At 42.2% G+C, this 22,948-nt stretch overlaps 1 protein-coding gene across 9 annotated transcripts in view; it reads right to left on the bottom strand.

The window, feature by feature from the left end:
• LOC111872852 (plexin-B) overlaps window positions 1-22,948 on the bottom strand; it is a 620,835-nt gene that overhangs the window by 337,552 nt on the left and 260,335 nt on the right. The gene's annotated exons all lie outside the window — the stretch shown is intronic.

Genomic DNA, 22,948 nt, shown 5'->3' with positions numbered 1-22,948 from the left:
AATGTCACTATGAAGTCGAGATATGGTGGAATCACACAGTACTTAACAATAACGTAAGAACAATTTCAGTTCACCCAACCGATGCGTTCCTGCCAATACCTCGTACCCATCCTCTGCAGGAACAGATTTCACTGAACTCGCGTATTGGGTTAACTTTCAACGGATAACTGGTCTAGGTAGAACAATATATGCATTTTTAGGTGGGTGCTTCGTTGATTAACGCCATTTGCTGCTCTTACGTCAGAAGTCCCATTGTTAACACCGACGAAGTGAATTAGGCAGGAACGGGGAAATCTGTTCTGCCACATTTTGTTACGTAAACAGCTGCGTGCAGAAACTCTGCAGGCTAGACTGCATGTGATATTGCACTCACTCCGTTATATGGATTGAACTGTTTCCTTCCCCTCCTTCGCCCCGAATTATTAGGGGTAGCTGGGTTCCTTCAGCCTGGGACAAAGTGACCACACCGCGAACGGAACGCGCATGTTCATCCAGTGACGAGGTCTACAGTGCGGGGAGCATCACCTCCGCTCGTTTCACGTGACTTCATGTGACGGTGGTTAGACAAGGGGCACTGGCCTCAAGTCTTCTCTGATATGCCTTTCAACTGTACTGGGAAATATAAGGAATTGCTTAACATTTCCTTTTATGTGAGAATATAAGGAACTCCAAGGGCTTATGCGAGATGTACAATAGACGATCTACCTAGGATCTACTAGTCATCCGTCCATTGTCGCAAAGTCGCTTACTCGTGGTCGGGCCCTCAGCAACACATTACGACAAAGCTTATTACGGAACTTCCCGTGGCGCATCTTCGAGAGGCCTGCACTCCCAGCACTGAAACCACGACTGCCCTCAATGCTGTACCGGTAATAACTCGCCTAGTTCCCAGTCTTTCTGTTCTCATTTTTACTGCACCCAAAACGCCCATATGACATTCTGCTTTGATATGACTTGCATAAATTGAAGTGTAAACAGTTGTGAAGACAAGAAATACACAATAACAAGGGTACATAAATCCAAAGGTCCATGACTACATCTGCAATCGACTTAGTAAAACATTCCTCGCAAATACGGAAGTAGGATAATAAATTATTTGGGAATATTTACAGAAAATATATCGATGTAGGATATATCGTTACAAATGTACAGAATTGCGTCTTCCTCACGCATTCGAACCTTTCTTGATCATGTATCTGAAGTGAGTGTTCTGTGCATAAACCCAATATTCAATTAGAATCACGAAACACAGCCACGTACACTAGTAATAAAATCACATGCGGTCGTGAAATAGACCTTTGCCCAATATCCTTATTTGTGTACCTGCCAAAACAGGAACATCCGCGTGCATTCACTTATTTTATGATCTCGAGAAATTGGGCCTATCTGACGAACATGAAATGAAATTCAGACACAAAGCATAAAGATATACTGAACCCGAATATTTCACACCATTAATACAAATGGTCACCACCTGAGCCCGCCACATCCATCTACCGTCCCCCTAAAGACGTCATTTGAACACAGAAGCCTGTACACGCATATCTCGACACTTTGTCGTGCTTATTCTTCTAAACGTTTGGTATATTAATACAACTGTTTTGTTTCTGAACATATTCATCGTCCGGAGATAGGGACTAGCTCCATCGATTGGGCCCAACTGAGAAGGCTCCACCTGAAGGAGACAGAATCCAGTCACGGGAATGTTGTTTCAAACAAGAACAGGACGATGGACGATGTCCAGAAACATAATAATTATATCAGATTGTTGAACTGATAAGAATATACATTTCAGTCATAAACTCTACAAATTTCGACAGTAAGTCTGTAACATTACATGATAATTCCCGAGACAGGTTGAAATTATACCTTTCGTGGAGAAACTGTACACACAGGCGTGCAGAAAACAAACCGCTCTATCAAATATAGGGTTCAGACTCTATACAGGAAATACACAAATGAATGTCACAGGGAGTACAGAATACAACAAAAGTCTTCTCTCTCCGGAAGTGGTAAACCGACCATACTGGCAACCAACACCTCCAGTACAAAGGTCCACATGAAATATTTACAGAGTGGTTAAAAGCTCCCCCCCCCAAAGAAACCACACAAAGCAGTAAAATAAGCAACATATACACGAATGGTCATAACAATGGAGTGCATGTCAAAATATAAAGAATGAGGTTTCAATAAAATATCACTTAATACCACTCTGCTTAGGGAAAATAGTAGCCCAAGTTTGTAGCCCCCCCCCCAAGGTTGACGAATATAAGCAGCACCTCTCAAGGAACTTCGTGCACGGACCAAATATTCGGAATAAAAATTCAGTGAATTTCCCTCTCTTCATATAAATAAGGGGCACTAATGCTACATGCTGGAAGGTCGCAGGTTCGAGTCCCGATGACGTGGATTTTTCAAATGACCTAATCCTTCCAGCCGTACTATGGCCCTGTGGTAGACTCGGCCTCTAACAAAGTACCAGGAATCTTCATGGGGGTAAAACGCGGCCGGAAAAGGCTAACAACCTCGCGGTCTCACAACCCTATGGGCCATCACGGCCTGTTGCCTCCATATAAGTAAGTCAGTGTCTTCGGAACAGCTCTGTCAACAACTAGCTTAAGACGCATCGCTGTGGTCAGTCCCCCCAAGTGACCCGCGAAACTATTGTTCTGATTTGTACCTGCTTCTTACGTGTACTGGAGACGGATCGGAACCGTCTTGTTACAATCGCAACAGATCTGCAAGTGTCTGTTATACATCCATGCAAGATCTGACAAAGAAACGTCAAAACTTGTTTTGCTGGAGACCACCAGCAGAATGCGCTCACTGCATGCTGCATGTGTTATGTTTCGCGTTTCGTGCATCTTGGTTGTAAACATGTAATCCAGAATGCCATCTTCTGGGGTGTGGCGCCGTGTAGATATAGTATAAACTGACGTTTCGGAGGACCGTATCGTCTCCCTCTTCAGGGTAGAATAAAAAAGAAGAAATCCGCGAGCGAGGAACCAGCGTGACCAGGTGGCTAGTCACCTGTTAGCCACCTGCTCACCCTCGTTAATCACTCTCGGATATTTTTTTGCTTCAACCTTGAAGATGGAGACATGTTCATCCGAAACGTCGGTTTATACTATATCTACACGGCGCCGCATCCCAGAAGACTGCTTTCTTCATAGTCACCGCAGTGAAAACCTCAAATCTTATAAATGTAATCTAGTTCGAAACTTCTCCTTCCGACACATTAAACGTGCGTTACTTACAGAAACACTAAATATACATGTTATTTTCGAAACCAGTTGAACATTTGACGTCGACGAGGAAAATTAAATCCAAATTCACCGGTAGCAGCAATCATGTCGAGACATGTAACAAACACGATCTTAAAATAAAGGATATATGAGAACTCATGGTAATGCTACTTCATAAAATATTGTACATGGTATAATAAGCGGCTGAAATGTAAACGCAGAAATACAAAATACGCGATTTCAACTCTGTATGGAAATTCTTGGGCGGCAAAGAGAACGAAACAGCTTTTAATTCGTGCATGATGTCCGAAATGGTAAACAAGTTAGGAAACGTACGCATTAAATAACTAGTGGGGGGGGGGTTATCACCTTGTGTTCAATTATTAATTATATCGAAAACAATGGCTTATGCACTAAACTGTTTTCAGTTTTCAGCACAACTCTCTTCGAAACAAGATCAGTACAGCAACTGACTACGGGCTGGAGGACCAAGTGGTCGGAGTTCGAGTCCCGGTGGGGGTAAGAATTTTCACTTCTCCATGTAGTCCAGACTGGCTCTAGCGTCCACCCAACCTCCTATCCAATGGGTACCGGGGGTAAAGCGGACGGGGCGTGAAGCTGACCACTCATCTCGAGCTAGGACCGAGGTCAAGGAAATGTGGATCTATGCATTCACTCTCCCATACGCCTTCATGGCCTAGTGCTTAATTAGTTAAGCACAAGGACAACTTTACTTACACTGCTCACCGAATAACGCTCAATGTTTGCGAAGAAACTCGGGGTAGGCTTTCGCGTTACTTCTGCCCCAGTCTTTTATAAAAAGTTAAATTACTTGTCACATTTCAGTAGGCTTGAACTCCAATATATATAAAAAATTTTAAGAAAGTCGGTCCAGTGTTATCGAAATGTTATATGCGGACAGACATAAAGACACAGCGAAGCTATTAGGTACATCTCTGCTACTCTTTGTTGCCAATAAGACAAAAACGGTTCAAAGCGAGAATATTCCGATCAAGATGTTACGGATGATGTGACCAGGCGAAGTAGCACCAACATCTGTAAATATACTGAGGATTATTCCGATGATCTATGAATATCATGATGGTTGTAATGATAGTAAATGGTGTATATGAACAAGTTAAAGAAGACTGAGAACCATGGTTACTCCAAAGACAACATCAACAATTCCTGCATTTACAGATCAATGGTCCTCAGGGTGTTATCAGATGTCCTGAACTCGAGACCTTCATACGAAGAGTCGCGCGTTCCAGGACACGTTCTGACATATAATAAAACTCTAGGACACTCATGCAAGAAGTTCAGTCACCGAACATGCTGTTCTGCAGTCTCTCATTGATACGTTCATGGCCGTTATGTTATGTGAGGAAACTCACAACACAAATACATGTGCAGCAATCAATCTGCTACTGATGGTATTTTGAGTAAGTTTCACATGTGTACTTCCTATCTGCATCAGTACATTGAAACATTTGCTTGAGGTTTCCAGATGACAGACCGCCATAACAGTCTTCTTGTTCCTGCTTGTCAGCCTTACGAGACTTCTAGTTAACTTTTTTCCCTTTAACTATTAATCTCCATTTCATTTCAGGTACATAATTAAACGTGATAGCTAGCTTCCGTGGAAGAAACATTTATCTTTATGGAACACATATGCCAGACTTCCCTGAAGAAAAAATTACCTCCATGTTAGAACCGATGGACAGCAGCTCATCATGTCAAAAGTAAGGATATGCCAAGACGCTGCTACGTGTAAAACTTTTTCAAAGTAAATCTGTAGACGCTAAAGGTGTGCCCTCCCAATCGCCCGCTGCTCACTGCATCTGCACTGGTATGTCGATCTGAAATGATTGATTCTCCGTCATCTGGCTTCGAACTGTGGTCACTACCAATGATGAGCTGGAAAGGGTATAAAAAGAGGTGGGTGGTCTCTTTAAGGTTCTATAACCTCGCACTTGTCTGCAAAAACTAAACAGAAACTTTTACCATTGATTATTCTTGAGTTACGTAATGACGGCCTTCCAAGTGCATACGTCATATGATGTCAAACTGGATTACGGTGTATGATGAACTCAAAGGATGCAGACGTCAGCGGGCCCAGTACTCGTAACTACCCAATCCCATGTTTTCTGAGAGAAGCTCATGAAGGCCCTCGGCACAGTAAATCTACGCACCGAGATTCAATCCCAAGACGTCTCAAATGCGGAACACATTTTCTAAACATTATACTGTAACGTTAGACAGATGTCAGCGAACTCGATCCCTCTAGAGCTCATTTCGTTCATCCTGTATTGCTCGAAATGTTTACGAACAAAGTACGGTCAAGAATTTTATCTACTCCACGTCGTCCAGACCGGCTCTGGGGTCCACCAACCCTCCTATCCAATGGCTACCGGGCGGTAAAGCGGCCGGGGCGTGAAGCTGACCACTCACCTCCAGCTAGTGCCAAGGTTAAGTATATTTGGATCTATATATCCACTCCTCCGTACATCTTCATGGTGTAGTGCTTATTTAGTTAAGCACAGGGACAACTTTACCTTTATTCACCATACAAACCTGCTATGAACGGAACTCTACACTGTCTACACATTAAGTTGCCTCCGCCTTCGGACCAAGTTTCGCATTACATCACATCAAACTGCACGTATCTTCACACTAAATTCCGTACGCTTTCACAGAAGTTGCTATGTATCTTCTTATGAAATTACGCGAACATTCTTCATGCAAACCTACATTTCCACACTAAATTCGCGTGCCTTTGTACCATCTGTGTACTGAACGTAACGCGAAGGAACTGAACCTACNTATCTTCACACTAAATTCCGTACGCTTTCACAGAAGTTGCTATGTACAAGTATCTTCTTATGAAATTACGCGAACATTCTTCATGCAAACCTGCATTCTCCACACCAAATTCGCGTGCCTTTGTACCATCTGTGTACTGAACTTAACGCGAAGGAACTGAACCTAACTTCATATGAAATCCCATTTTCCTCACAGTAAACTGAGTACACCTTCATACCGAATTACATGTTACTTCATGTCAAACTGGCACGATTCTTTGTACAAAGAGGCATGTGCCTTCAAAAGAAAGTAACATTTTTGTAATAATTTTTCTTTTAAGATTTTCGTGATGCCAACGTTTCAATTAATTTATCTGACTGAATTTATTCTTCTAAAATGACTTTTCACAGACTGCACTTTACGGGTCTGCGGGTGTTCCCTCGCCCCAACACATCACATACAATGACTCAGGGTACGAATTAAAAACTGTGTACTGATCCGGGGCAATTTCAAACGATATTATCCTTCCAAGAGATTCAACAAAAAAAAAACTCCCTTTGTTCTTTTTAATTTGGGAGGGGTCGTGTAAAGAGACAAACACTAACCTCTAACGTCATCAAAGGCAACTTATTCTGGAGGACAGCAGAACAATACGCAACTGTAACCATGTATGTGCATTCAAACCAATTTAAAGTTGCATTCCTCATGCCCACTTAATGTTTCAGTCTGGGTCTAATTAATATGGTCGCCAGACTGCAAGTGGCGAAAACTAGTGAAGCTGGAAACTATCTTGGGGTTAACATTGTTAGACCAGTATTGTGCGTGTGTCATCCATAAACGTATCTGCACTCGATGCCATCGTCTAACAATAATTTTTAAAATAGCTTTCAGAAGCGTTCCGGTTCGGCCTGTCGATCAACTGCTTCAGAGACTAAAATAAATGTTACTTGTAAAACAAATGCAGACCGGAGTGTCCAACACCAGCCTAAGAGCACCTGAGGTCAGCGCCTGCCGCAGGCCGGAGATGTGAAGAGGGACACGGCAAACACGCATAAACCCCCGAAGACGTGCACGGCTGGAAGGCCGGGACAGGGGGCACGCATCCTCCCTTGAGTATGAAGGCCGTAGGGCGGCTGGGCGTAGATGCACGAGGCTCGTGAACACATTAGGACTCCTTGGTCCGTGTCTCGTGACGGGTCGGAACAGCGCCCGCGCAGAAGCCCCTTCCGGCGACTCTGAACCCCTAAATGTTTCCTCCCGTCAGCTGACGTGAAGGTTTGAATATGCTGAATAAACAGCCGTGGACCAACAGAGCACCATGTTCCTGGGGATCAAAACAATAAGACATCCTCTCTCCAGGAACCATAAATATGCAGGATCTGTTACAGAAGGAAGTCTTTACTGGTAAAGCGGAAGAAGCAATCCTCCACACAGGGCTGATATAAATTGTGCGCTTGTCTGAGAACTGGCAAAAATACGGAAGCCAACTATCGGTTTTACTGCGCAGTACCCTCGCACTGTGTGTTGAGGAAAGTATCCTGCATTCAAACACTCAATTTCCGGATGCACTAACTCCGATTTTAACCTCATAATCGAAACAAGCTAGCAATCCTAACTTTCTAGGTGGTGGTGGTGGTGGTTTTTATTTACTAAGTGCAGTATATATTGCACAGGAAAGACGTCGACAGCCATGTCAAATTGCCCACGCCTGCGTTTCATTCCCGCCTAAAGCGTTCCAATAGCGCATACAGGCTTAAGATCACGAACACAAATGTCAGATTCGAGTTCTAGACGGCTAGTGGCATGGGTATTCATACAACTCAGAGAATCACGGAAACATGCGTACATCACTTTAAGGGTTTGCTTATTTCCTCCAGGCTAATAATTGGATATAAGCAGAACACGCGACAACGGCTTTCAGCTGTGGCCTGTACAATTTGTCATTGGGAATGATCCTGTCAGAAACGATTAATAATCAATGCAGCCGAAAAGGGACGTTAAATAATATCTAAAATCTACATCGTGTTTAGTAATTATAAGTTAATAAATATTAAAAGTATTTTAACAACCGCAGACACAACTTCAATGTTCACTATGTCTTTATGGAATCACAGCTCATCATTAGGTGGTGCAATAAGCAGACAATTTATTAATGAACTGCCACATACCCACGTTACAGGAATGTGGATCCAGTTCTCAATAGGACTATAATGCATTATATAGGATTACGGTACTTGACATAAATATGTCCCAAATAAAATAATACGTGAAAGAAAGTAAAATTTCTATACATTGGTTGGTAATAAAGTATAATAAACATATATTACAAAAATATGTGTAAGTACGAACAGCAAATGCTTTAAATTTCAACCATGAATACAGAATATGCTTTGCCTACGCAGTCTTCTTGTTAATATGCATGAATAATCCTGTTGTTAAAATGCATAAAAGAGAATAAAGTTATGTTGAACTGTTGAAACAGCTGTTATATTAAGAGGTGTCCACTGAGAAGCAATGTGTATCGTTAGCCAGGGTCAACCTTGAAAAGGGTACACATATTACATTATGTTAATTTTGCATAACTTTCTGGTTTAATTTTTAAATTGAACAGACTTTTATTATTTATTTGCATGAATTTCATACAACAGTATGTATGGAGTGTCTTTCTTCCTGAGGGACTTTTTGTTTCAAAGCAGGGTATTATGGTGTTAATATGTAATTAAATGTGGAATTAACAGGTTATATATTATGATAATTACCGTCATGCAGTATTGCATGACTTAAACGTTTGTTTGCTGCTGAGGTATCCCTGTGAATAATTGCTGGGAGGTGACTGGTGTGTGTGTGTGTCTTGCATGGTATATAATGTACATGTCTTGTTACATACTGTCATCTGGTGTTGTGGTTTGTAGTGTTCCGTTGTACATATGGGTGTTCACATCCGCATGCGTTTCATTCGTTTGCATTCTTTTTAACTGAGATGCACGTGTGCGCATGATGTGCTGGACTCATTTTGAACTTTGTTTGTTGGTTCTGATGTCTTATATGTACTCCTTGAATTGAGTTCATCCTGCTTGACGGACATATTTTACTGGCAATCAGAACATGTTAACTGGTAGACGCCGCTTTGGTTAACCTTGTCAAGTTCTTATTTCCTTGGTCACTGACCATTTTCGTTGCGTTTGTAGTTTTAACCACTGTTCATAGATCTGTATTCCTGAATAGTCTGGTTATGACCGTAGATTATTTCCCAACAGGTGAATATGGTCCCTTCTTGTTCTTGCATTTTTTGTAGCGTTTCATTATCATAGCTGTGGTTCTGTATAAAAACACACAAACCTACAACTGCTTAAAACTAAAAATACAATAAAAATTATTTAAATAAAGAAACAAGAAGCTTGCCGAGTTTAACAAAAGCAGCGTCCACCCATCAAAATGTTCAGACTGTCACATGAAATATATTAGCTAAAAAGAGGAAAATTTATGACTCGATTCCAGGAACACATACAAGCCACCAAAACCCATACACAAAGCTCACAATACACACAGGTCATACATTCGGAACAACAGACGATACACTGAAAATTCTGTGTAATGAGAAAGGACCCTTCTTCAATGCATTTTAAAAATCCCATATATACAGTCTGAGTAAACAAAGAATATAAATACAGGCATAAATAACCATGTTTACCGCCTAATACTGCAAACCACAACACCAGATGGCAATGTGTAAGAGATATACATAAATACACATAAACATACCCCAGTCGCCTCCCAGCACTTATCCACAGGAACACCCCAACAACAAACAAACGTAAGTCATGCAATACCTTATGTCAGTCAATAACTACCTTAATATATAACTTGTTCATTTTAAATTTCATTGCAAATTAACACCTGCAGAATCAATACTACAAATACATATTATATTCATAAGTAGATATTAGAAACAGATTATTCAAAATTCAGAATAAATCAAGAGCTTATACAAAATGGAACACAGTACGTGTATAACATACGTTATATGTGTCATGTTTGACCCTCGAAAACGATATGCACTCCTTCTCAACGGACACCACGTAAAATCACAGTTACTTCAACAGTTCAATTTATCAAGTGTTCAACCTAGTCATTTTACTCTCTTGTATGGATTCTGACAACACGACTACTTAGGCAAGAGCATATTCTGTATTAATGGTTAAGTAAATAAGACAATTACAGTTAGTATTCATATACGTCACATTATATCAGCATTTTATACTTGAATTATAAACCAGTTTATGAATTTTACTTTTATCATACAGGTTTTATTTGGGAAATACGTCTACTATTTATCATAAAAACACCAGCATACACAAAACAATGTAACCCTACTGAAAACTGGAGAAATATTTCAGTAGGGTAGTTAAGAAACACAACATGACAATACAATGCTAAAGTCTCTAATTAGCGTAACACCCGATGATGACCTGTAACGTTTAAATGTGCAACAGTTCCAAACAGAAACATTATTCATCACTGAAAGTGTGCCGACTCTTACTAAAGTCAATCTTTGCCGTTAAATAAACGAAGAACAATTACACCATTCACTGAAACTTGGTCTACAATACGACGTTTTTCATAATTTGTGAATGACGGGTAGGAAAGTGGCTAGAAAAAAACTGACCTACGAAATATGAAATAATGCCGCGAGGTTCGGTCTTAATCGTTATGAGCATGCGCAAACACAGAACGCGTATATGCATGCGAGAATACTGCATATGTATACACATTACACTTGTCTGCAGGCGCGCGAACGCATATGCACAAAACATCGTACCGTAAGGCCTATCACTATTACTGGAATGGGCAATGTTATGTAAACTAGTACAAACCGAGGAAATAAAACACTCATTACAGAGGTCTACAATGAGCAGTGTTCGCTGCACTAATGATTTTCTCCTGTAGCTTCCTGATTTCATTGTTTTGCCTCTACTATTTTTTTTTCGGAACTGGTTCGTCTCTTAGTATGAAAATGTAAGTAAATGCGACTCCCCACAAAACGTTACCACCGCTCCTCCATATAACGAATGTCTCGACCCAACCTGTGAAAGTGAACATAGTAGATATGAGTCAATCATCAGTTTGCAGTGCACGCGACAACATGCAAAATGTGAAACCCTGTGACCAGTTTCTCGATAAGCCCACGGCTATATCAAAGCCATACACTGGAATTGGCTCATCCCGGCTGCCAGAGGACGCCCTATTAATGGGACACTTTGCCACAACACTGCAGGCAATAATTAATTAGTAATGACAAAGGGCGACGGGGGAGCAGTTCTGACGAAATATAAACGCAGTGCACACTTGCGTTTTCAAGGCGCACAATGTAGTCACAGTAACAGAATTCATCAGCTACACGATGAAATACTGTACTTCCCTTATTCCAGTTGAAAGGCTTCAAATGTTCTTGCCTTGCATCTGCTAGCCTTCAGTAACGTAAAGTTGGCCATGTGCTTAACTAATTAAGCACTACGCCATGAGGACGTATGGGGGGTGCAAGTGTAGACTCAAAGTTTTCTTGACCTGGGCACTAGTTGGAGGTGAGTGGAAAGCTTCCCGCCCCGGCCGCTTTACCCCCAGGGAAAGAGCCCCCGATATCCACTGGATAGGAGGTTGGCTGGACCACAGAGCCGGTCTGGACAACATGGAGAAGTGAAAATTCTTACCCCAACCCGGAATCGAACCCCGATCTCTTCGTTGTCCAGCCCGTAGCCAGTCGCTATACTCACTGTGCTATCTTAGCCTTCAGGAGGTCTGTATATTAATAAGGCAGCCTCTGGATTGGGTTTCCAGGAAACTGTTCCAGATATTATAATAGACTCTTTTGGATAATTACTGCATTATGGCATTCCTATTTCTTTTACGCTGTTTTCATTCCATGTACGGTTAATAATTCTTTAACTTGCAAACGCCCTAAGAAAGTAAATGTTTGCCATCTCGGTTTTTCAATTGTTCTTTCGTTAACAAACATTGTAATCATGAAGAAATATGAAAGAGGGGGCTTAGTGTCCTAAATTCTACTTGTAATCGGTCTCTTCGACTTTATTTTTCAGGAGCTCTGGGTCCTGCCGTCCCAGTGACTGTTTTGATATCTACTCATTCGTCGTTACTTTGCACAAGTAACACAAGCCATTCGCAAATATTTGTAACATTTTTGTTTTTTCTGTTTTCCGTACACCACTGATGACTCAGTCTCACTACTATAACCTACGTTCCCTTCGCTTCTCTACTGTTATGCGGTTGGGGCACACGGAAGCGTAGCTGGTTGAGGCACTATGCTGCAAGTCGGAAGGTCACACTATGAACCTCGGGTAGTCTCAGGTTCTAACAGAAATGAGTACCAGGAATCTTCCTGCGGATAAAGGATGTCTGACACCTCACCGCCATCTGTGAGCCGATTGTCTAGAAAATGTGGAAGCCTCGACGTCTCACAACCCTATGGGCCTTCACGTTCTGTTACAGGGGTAACATACTTTTTAACTATTATACGATCATACCATCACAATATTACCACATTTTAATTTATTCGTAGTTACTTAACGATGTCTTCAGTGCTATGAGTATATAGCTTCGGATGACAGGGTTGATGAATCGGAAAGAATCTGGAAGGAAACGGTTATGGACTAATTCAGATACTACACAGCATTTACTTGGGCCGACAGGAGAGTCCATGTTCCTGTCGCGATTACAACAGAGCGCCCAACGATTACAGGTCTAGAGCGTTCGTTACCTCTAGATCAACTGACAGTTCAGTTGTCAGTTGAAAGTTAACATGTGAAAAGAAGACGTACGTGCGGTAGTTATAGTGAGACTGTTATAAGTCCGTTGCCAGAATACGACTAGTGACGACTGAGAGGACTTTGCGTGTCCCACTGATTTGTGACGTTGGTAAATGGCGATAGACCTAGAATCTATTGTGATTATGGGTATCTGTAAAAGACGGCGTTAATAAATCAGAACATCCTAACCAAAACCCGTTGTTATGGAGCCACAAACACGTGATAATATTTGGCAAAAAGCATAAATTCTTAAGATCCTCACTGTTCAATGCTCCCCACTTTCCTGTCATTTCATTTCCCACAAGTTCTAAGTATCCTCCTAGTGCCTTGCTCTGAATGTGTGTTATTCCCTAAAGGAGACATACCAAGTTCCACCTCGACACAAAACAACATATACAATTATATTGCGATATATTTTAGTTGTGGAATTTTTCACAGGAAGCTGAAAATGAAATATCGGAACTGAAAGACAGTGAATATCCCCCGAATCGAATCTACTCTAATTTCTTTGATAATAAAATTTGGATTTATTTCTGTACTCAAAATTTTCAGCTTCGTCACATTCAGGACTTACTGGAAAGACCTTTTAATGCCATTTACCTCAGTTCGTGGTTATAATGCTTATAATGAAGCTTCCAGCTCTATAACAGGATGGTAATATCTTGTACAACTGAGCGAGTCTCAGCTTTCATGAACATGTACATGAGTTAGTGCCTCGAAATATTCTCAAGTGGCATTAAACTTGTAAATGCTCCACTGAAGCACTTCCATCAATCTAATAGGTCAGCTACGTTTACCTGCGTGGACTAGAATAAATCGTGTTGAGGACACAGTAACACAGCTTACGGACGCGCGCAGAAGAATCCTGTGCCATACAAAAGTATGCTTTACGTACCTGCATTTTCAGAAGTATCAATGGTCAAGCCTATCAACCCTACGCGTGATCATCATGAAGAACATGATGAAATGTCTAAAGGTAAACCCATATTGAAAAGTCAAATTCTATTATTTTAAATAAGATCTAAAAGTTTGTGAAGATAACACAGTTATTGTGTTTCTAGACATTGTCAATCGCAGTTTTTTTTTAATATACACAACGTTTCGGAGACTGCATTTCGTGTCTTCAGTGGAACCAACTCAGTTCGGCCGAATCGACAGAGCCAGTCCGTAGCTCCATACAACAGCATCAGCACACGATAGGACATATGAATGAAGCACAGCACAACCTATTTGCGAGAGTTAGGACAAGCATTAAGTGACTCTGACTATGGCTAAAATTATAGGCATATTTAATAGTTGGTATATATTTATTATTTTATTTTATTTTATTTATTATTTATTAATTTGGTTTGAAGTAAGGGAATATGTCGCGGAGTTTGGAATTCTTTCGTGGGGTTTGGAGCGTGAAATCTGAGCAGAAGGCAATTTCTTTCACGGCAAGTCAAGTCGAGAGGGGACCAGCCGATCGGAGATCCTGGGGCTGATGGCTTTCAGATGTGAAATGTATAACATAGGATGACGTGACTTGTTGGTTTTAACCAACAGGAATGCATATATTCGATGTAATGGTGAGGATCTCTGTTCGAATCCAGCCAACTGGTAATGAGGGACTTGTGTTAGCGTCGGACGCCAGTGCTTCGAAGGCTGATGCGACGCTGGTGTAAATTATATCACTGGGCTTTTTATTTCAACCTCACCGGCCAACTGACGTATTCTGAGACTTAGGCAATTCCTAATAATAAATTAATACCAGTAGTCGCTAAAATGACGCGAGGCAGAAATCGAGCACATCAATACGAAATTCCAATTGTGAAATGTGGTCTCTTTCCATTCTGTCCCGATCTCTCCAGTTCTGCTGCTACTCTAGTAGCTCCTAAAGCACACCTGCAGGTTTCAATACATCCGTTGTACACATGTACTGAAGTTACATTTCAAATTTCGCTTGAAGGTGGCGTAAGAACCAGTGCCTTGCGTGAGTTCCCCTGCATAGGGTCTATTTGCTATGGCAAATTTCTTGGATAAAAGCGTGAACGCGGCAAGCACACTCGAAAGCAGGATCACTGGCTGTGTAACAGAAGCCTTGATATACATGAAACAATGTTTTTGATGTGCTGAAGGATCTGATCTCGAATTGGAGAAACAGACAGGTTCTTTCTTCATTACAAGAGTTGTACTTCACATATTTAAACTGTTTAAATATATATATTTACTTTGAAGTTATATACCTGCGTGTACATTTAGCTATAGTATACATTCTGCATATACTGTATCTTCGCTTTACTGTAGGCCACAGCCTCATTGCTGTCACCTGCGATGCGAAAATAACCCCCACAGGCGACTTCCTGCCAGGCAACACGATGTCACGTAATAGCGACTATACAACGAGTTCGGGTCTGAAACAGATTTATGTGGCACTACATCGGCTTATATGTGCACCTGTTTACAGGTAATCAGAACCGTTTGCAGTCAGCCGCTTGGCTCCTCTAACACAACTCCTCGGCGCTCCGACGTCACAGGAATCGGACTTCCGGAAAGGGGCTTCCCTGGGGCACACTCAGCCTACTATTCAGAGCTCGCAGAGGACTCCCTCTCCTCGGGAGTTCATAATGCGTGGGGTTATATCCCCCGTTCCTCACTCACCATCGTGGCTTGATGCTTAATTAAAGACGGAGACAACTGTACCTTTCAGTTAGGCACTACTAGATATTACAAATGTCCTAGATTTCTTTTTTATTTGACTTCACAATTGCAGTTTAAGTTCAGGACTGCCCATATCGTCATTCGATGTAGAAGACTCGAGATGGGCAAGGCATGTAACGCGCATGAGGAGGGAAGAGTAAAGCACTAGGCTTTGTTGTGGGGCAGCCAGAAGAAAATGGTGACTAGGAAGATCTATAAGTAGGTGGGAATAAATGTAAAGAGATGGGTGGTATGGGATGGAGTAATCTGGCTCAGGATATGGACCAGTGGCTGGCTCTTATGAACACGGTAATGGACCTTCGACTTCCGTAAAATGTTGGGATATTCTTGACTGAGCTCGATGGGGTTACGTTCCCTCCTTAGCTCCCTCTAGTGTGCGTTGGTATCTTTTAGCTTTTGCCGCTGGGTTGAATGCGAGGGTGTATGTGGCACGAGTAACAGAGGGTTGCATTATATCTGCCTAAAGGAAGGGGAAGGGGTGACGCACTGTAATGAAACAACGCGCAACGCTCAGAACTCCCGCTTGATTAAACAACACGTCTCTAATTAATCGCTAATTTCTGTTGATGGACTCGACCCAATCCAAGGCGCGTTCAGTGGACTCCTATCACGTCTAAAAATAGAACACTACACATCTGTCTGTGCTGCACACGCAACAGTAGGGTGGACACGCGGTACTGACAAATGGAAATGGGAAACCAAGCACGTGACATGTAGTTGCTTCAATTCATACGTGTCACTGGCTGCCTCTGTTACTGGAAAAACATTACACAACGAAATGCAAATTGCAGTCTTCAGGTTTTATCTTGAAGATGGAGTCAAAATGTTCCTCCGAAATGCTGTTATCCACCTACAAGGTAGTAGTTGGTTTTGTTACTGGAACATCGGTTAGCAATGAAATACAAATTAGGGTCTTGACGACAGATCCTGAAAGTGGAGGCGGCATGTTCCACTGAAATGCTGGTACCCACCCACAAGATTACGGTGTGACACATAACCCAGCAGACCAAAATAGGAACACGCACCGATGTGACAAACTGAATGAAGTACAAAGCTCAGATTAAAAATTTACAAGGAACTGGCACGGTTTGCGAAGACGTCATCTGTAAACATGCGCATCCTTCTCACAGCCCCTGATACATTCAACTTTCGTTTCACACGTCACAGTTTCTACACGCACGTCTTAACGAAATTCTGTTTGGTCTTACAGTCGAAATTGTCATACATTGTTATGTTACGTAGAAAGGAAACGATCTCCTTCGTGGGAGTAGTAATTGGTTTATTAGTTTGGTGGAAGTAACAAGCTGATCGTGGCTGGCAGAACAATCCAAACAAACAGAAAATATAAATTCCTCGGGCCCAGCATTTCGCTGGTATAACATGTATGGTCAACAGCAGAGGCCGGTAACAACAAGAGAATCAACCTCATACCCAATACTGCAGCGTATCCTAATTCCGGGTGATTGCCCTGTCGACATTTCACCTCTTACATAAATAAACGGCCATACTACTTTCAATTTATCGCCATACAAAGCTGTTTCCCTTTTCAACGCAAAACTAGGAAAAGACGTCCAAAATGATTTAAACTGCTCGAAGTTTATACGTTTCTTTTTTCTACTCATGTCTTTCCTATGTTTCATGTTATGTTTATTAAAGCAATTTCTTCATCACAAAAAAATTCACATTGTCAAGTGTAGGGGTGACTATTAGACGGGGTTTGGATTGGATGATTGGATTTATTGCCCACTTATACACACAACTCGTAACGACAGGTATCGCTATCGCTAATCTCCGCACATTACAACTCACTGTTAGACCTACTAGTGACCACAGTCTATTGCAGTCTCTAGCAGTCGTTACCTGGTAACAGATTTTAACATAGGAACTATAACAGTCTCACAGGCTGACTTTCAACTCCCAACTGAATTCGTTGCCATCTCTTCTCAATGATCTTCGACTACGGTCTAAAGAGACTTCCTCAATTCTGTTTCTCAGCTGCCACAGAGCCTCGTTATAAGCCTCGGGTAGGTCCCAAGAGAAAACATGGTTTCCTAACAATTCCTCTATTGCTATAGAGGTGTGTACCTCACCGTTGCACAGAAACGGCAGTTCTTCTATTGTTGCGTGCGTGTAAATTTCCGCTGGAACCTATTAACCGAATCGTTGCCTAGCAATGAACGTCTATTCTCGTTCCGCTCTTATGGCTTTCGGGCGTCATGTCACATTATATATGAATCCGGTAGACATATCTTCCAAAGAATGGGGAGGAGCAGAAAAATGCGTCTTTACCTGCTGAGCGGCAGAAGCATTTCAAGCGCTGTCATTATGAGAAGGCAGAAAGAAGCATACGAAATACCTGCGTAGCCCTGAATATCCGTGCACTTTCACGTCTTGCCAAAACATCAGTCATGCATCCTGAATTAGCTTTACTTCACGTATGATCCCTAAATGCATTGTTCGCTGTTGTGCGCATGTGCGGAAGTGCACTATATTTGCAAGTACAGACGTTATTGTGAGAACTTTCTTCTGCATTCAAACGAACACTGTACTACAAACAGACATGTTGTTCCTACTGAAGACTACTATCTTCTGGCATATAACGTAGTGCAGTCCGTTGAAAGTCATTCGACGTTTCGGAGTAACATGCTGCCTTCATTTTCAGGATAGAATCAAGTTGAGTAAGAAACAAGCAGGGCACTACTTGCCGCTTGCTTTCATGTCGGCCTCTTGCTAGGCTTATTATTCGGCCACGAAGGTGGACGTGTTGTTCCTTCGAAACGTCAGTTGACTTTCAACAGACTGCAGGACGTTATGAGCCACAAAACAGTACTCTTCATAAGCACCGTTTTGAGAACATCAAATCCTACTTTGTTCCTACTGTCGTAGACTGATTTTAAACAGAATTTATGGCTATATAACCAACTACCTTAGTCAAATTTTTGGTAAGAACTCTAATTCACTCCCCTGAACTTCGCAGAATCGGGTTTGCTATATTATTTCTACTGGCGTTGTAATTCCTCCTCAGTCTAAACACTTTCCATGCTGGCAGACCTCTGAATGTACGTACTATCATTCTGTCGTCTACATCAACTAGCTCAGCTGGAACTAAACCGATACCTTTAGATCTATAATCCCTCAACGTTTCCGCTGTGCTGTACTGTGCTTCCCCGCCGAGGACTCTAAGCCGAGCTGTCGAAAAACACGATCACTTGCGCCACTGAAGACACCAGTTGTTTGGGCTGCTTTTCACTCGGGATTAAGAACTCCTCCGGACTTCTACAGCAGCAGGTTCCAGTCCTACAGGAGCGTTAGTAAGAAACAATTTCTATCACTCTCCTAGCGTTGATCCTTCATTGTACAAAAACCATCGATGGGTTCGATTAGAAATCGTCCGCCCTAACCACTCTTTCAGTGGGACTATGACAAAATACACACATAAAGTTACAATATTTGCAATATGCATTACACTGAAATACATACAAGAAATATATCTGGAATCTTTTCCTACCGCTATGCCAATTTAGATTGTTGGTCATAACACAGTATCTTAACCCGAAACCCGTCTCTCTCACGACCCAAGCTCGAGCTCAGTTACTTCATAAAATAACTGTGAGTAATACAGCATTGCGGTTTTTCAACTGAAGAGAGCACCAGCAGTGACAAGAATTTAAGGTCGATGACAGAAGGACAAGCGACGTTCTGGAACTACGCAACCAAATCATTAAACATTCACATTAATCGATATGTGAAGTTTAAAGTGATATCTATGCTACAGGTAGCGTAGTTAGTTGAGGCACTATGCTACAAGCCGGAAGGTCGCAGGTTCAAATCCCGATGAAGTCACTGGATTTTCTTCAATCGACCTAATCCTTCCAGCCGCACTATGGTCCTGGGGTCGACTCAGCCTCTAACAGAAATGAGTACCAGGAAGATTCTTGAAATATTCTTGGGGGTAAAGGGCGGCCGGGCGGAGGGCTGACAACCTTGCCACCACCTATGGGCCGATTGTCTAGAAAATGTTGGAACCTCAACATCTCACAACCCTATGGGCCTCCACGGCCTGTTACAGGGATAGCTTTACTTTTACCTTTTTTTTCTGCTACATGTCAATAATATTTAAATTGATATCTGCACTGCGAAGAGGGGAAAGAGACGAGGCTTTATGTACTATGCAGATGATGCATTCTACATTAATGTCACTGCATCTGCTGGTGAATGATGCACTGGAAAGGTCGGGAAGGAAGCGGCCGTAGTCTGAACAACGTATTAACCCCGCATTTGCAAGGCGGGACTGAGGAAAGCCATGAAAATCTATCAGAATACTAGCTGTCCGTGCCCAGATTCGAACGAAGCACCTTTTCAATACAAGTGCAGGTATTACCGCTATACCAACAAAAACAAACGCCGTGGCCTTTAATCCGAAAGCGAACTATACCGACAGAGCGACCGCCGCTTGTCGGCGACGTTAGTGCCAACATTTGTGGATAGATGGTGTCGCGTGGTAAGTGCGCAACGGTGCCCCACGGCCGTTAATCTCGGTTTTCTAGACCGAAGCCGCTACCTTTCCATTCAAGTAGCTCCTCAGCTATCCTCACGAGGCTGAGTGGACCCCGTTCCAGACCCACTACTTCTCAGAAAGTCTGGTAGCGCCGGGAATCGAACCAAGGACCTCTGGGTCTGTAGCTTGAAATTCTGACCATTACACCACAGAGGCGGTCTTAGGAACAGGAAACTAAACCTAATTCTACTATATATCCAATGGCTATGACATTATAAGCTGATGTTAATGAAAAAAACAGCGTTTTTTTTATTGCTAGTGGGGTGGGACTAAGTCCCTTGTACTGCGACCAAGTCTGGCCTACTGTACTAGCCTCAGATGATAGGTGAGGGTGACTGTGGAGCAACCGGTGGAATGAAGATTGGCAGGGGAAACCGAAGTACTCGGAGGAAACCTGCCCCAGTGCCACTTTGTCCACCACAAATCTCACTTGACCAGATCGGGATCGAACCCGGGCCGCCGCGATTGGAAGCCAGCGACTAACGGCTTGAGCTGTGGCGCGGCCTTAAAAATTTAGTGTTAATGCTACCACAACAACTAAATTTATCACTTTCGTTCGCCTAGTTCGAAGGCTGGAACACAATTCTCAGAAAACATCGACAAATGTGAATAAAATTCAACTTTACCAAGCGCAGAAATACATTTTGCGAGGAGGGGGATGAAAAAAAGTTGTCTAACCTGACACTGCGTGACAAACGATCGTGTCGTGGGGCCGGCTACATCCTTCAGACCTGCGGTAGGTGGAGCGAGTAGATCTGTATATTGCACGCATGAGAGGCTAAGGTCAGACGGAGAGCTCTTCTGCAACCACACCACATATCCCATCTTTGTAATTAATCTAAACTGTTCCGAAACTCTAGTCAATTACGCCAGTAGTTACTAAACTCAAATGTAATAAACCATACGTGATAGCCCTGGTTTTCATATTTCGAAAATTCTTACTTAATGAGGGACGTAATACGATACGTACTAATTGTGTGTTCGCAGCTGATGTACACTTTTATGGAAGTCTATTTGACTATTCGCGGGATATTTTGAAGAGAAATGGCAACACACTCTGCGTTTCATAAATAAATCAATAATAAGATTAGATTCGGACAATCCTCTTTTAAAATGAAGACCATAAGAAGAGATCTGTTTTACCAACTTTTTCTTTTTCCTTGCATTAGCTGTACCCATTGACACTTGAATAAATTTTCACTTAAACCCGCAACACATACAATTNAACACAAACAATAATTAATTAAACATCTTTCCCAAATTCGTTTTTTATTTTAAAGAACTCGTTTGCTGTTTTTCACCATCTGTTCTCCTTTATCTTCCCAAGTCACTGCCGAGGACCTTTGCTCTTTCCCAATTCGAGTTCATTCTGCTAGACATTCGGTGAGACGTCTTGAACTACATATCGCCTGCACACCTATCTATGGCTCTACAGCCCTTTGTTGGAGCTTGGCTGCAGTTTCTTCATTTTTTACACAGTTGGAATCCTTGGATGGGGGATCAGCCCGTCCGAAGGGCGCTACCTGCACACAGGACAGCACAAACACAGAATAAACGCATACAGACATCCATGCCTTGAGTGGGATTCGAACCCAAGACCCCAGTGTTTGATAGGGCAAAGACAGTTCATGCCTTAGACCGCGCGACCACTGTGACGGGCACCTGCAAACCTACATAGGACAGTAACGTATCGCTGCTCAGCTGGCGAAGCAGGTAACTGTCGGCAATAGCCAGGAGTGATTGAGACAACCTCAGCTGCAATACTGGTGACACAGGTATGGATTTGTAAGGAGACTAGTCTATATGCTATTCCGGCTCTGGCCTGGGGTGACCGAGATAACCTCGAATAACCTCGGTCGGTACAATCGATGGCCTGGTCAAGATTGTAACCGGTTACTTTTGGATACAAACCTACAGCGTTTCACCTTCACTAACAGGCTGTAAGCACTTTCAAGTAGAAATCGCAAAACGCATATAATTCCACCACGTTTAAGTTTCGTCATACGATATAAAACTGCAAAACTCGATATCATGACAAGCATGTATCTTGAGATTCTTGAAATAAAACTGACCTGACTTGGTGAAGACTGGTCTATGAGAACCACGTGAGGAAATGTTTATAACCCTTTTCCTAAAACGAGCAATAACGTGTCCACAGCTTAGAAGAAGTGAGTTATTTACGGCTGATGGACAGTTATCGTGTTCGCACGGATGTACCAAAATGAACACACTGACTTGTCAGAAAGGGTAAAATCTATTATGAAAATAACTGATAGCGTTCCCTTTCATGACGAGTGAGGGGCCACACAGTGAGTTTGCGTGCGAATACAAGGCACCAGGCTTCCTCTACGTACAAACCCGTGACCGCAAACCTCCCAAATTATGTTTAAAGGTGGCAACTGCTCTGCCTGAAACCTTTAATTAACTACGGTAAACCCTGGGGACAAAGGTGGAACTCCCAAGTTTGTTCACCGCATTATACAACCGATATTCATTTTACTATTAATTGATACTTACGGGAGCTTACATTGTGAGCTAACAAAACCCGACGTTCTTTACTGACAATGAATATGACCAATGCAACAGAAGGCTACAATAGGAAACAGGGACATTCACACTTTTCGTGTGGTTTAAGACTCTTCTGTTTACCACGAACAAATTGCAATGGTACTATAAACCTACACTATCAGCAAATAATTATTCCGTAAGAAAGCTCAGAAAGTAATTCCTGGGCTTTCAAAACTGAAGTAAACGTAAGGATTAAATTTGAAGAATGCCTGCGAGAGTTCAGTTCAAAATTTCGTATCCTATTCATAAAAATG

Source organism: Cryptotermes secundus, unplaced genomic scaffold (assembly GCF_002891405.2).
Source record: "Cryptotermes secundus unplaced genomic scaffold, Csec_1.0 scaffold298, whole genome shotgun sequence".
In the NCBI taxonomy this organism is placed as follows: Eukaryota; Metazoa; Arthropoda; class Insecta; order Blattodea; family Kalotermitidae; genus Cryptotermes; species Cryptotermes secundus.
Note: the sequence above shows the minus strand (reverse complement) of the source record. Positions and strands in the feature narration are given on the sequence as shown.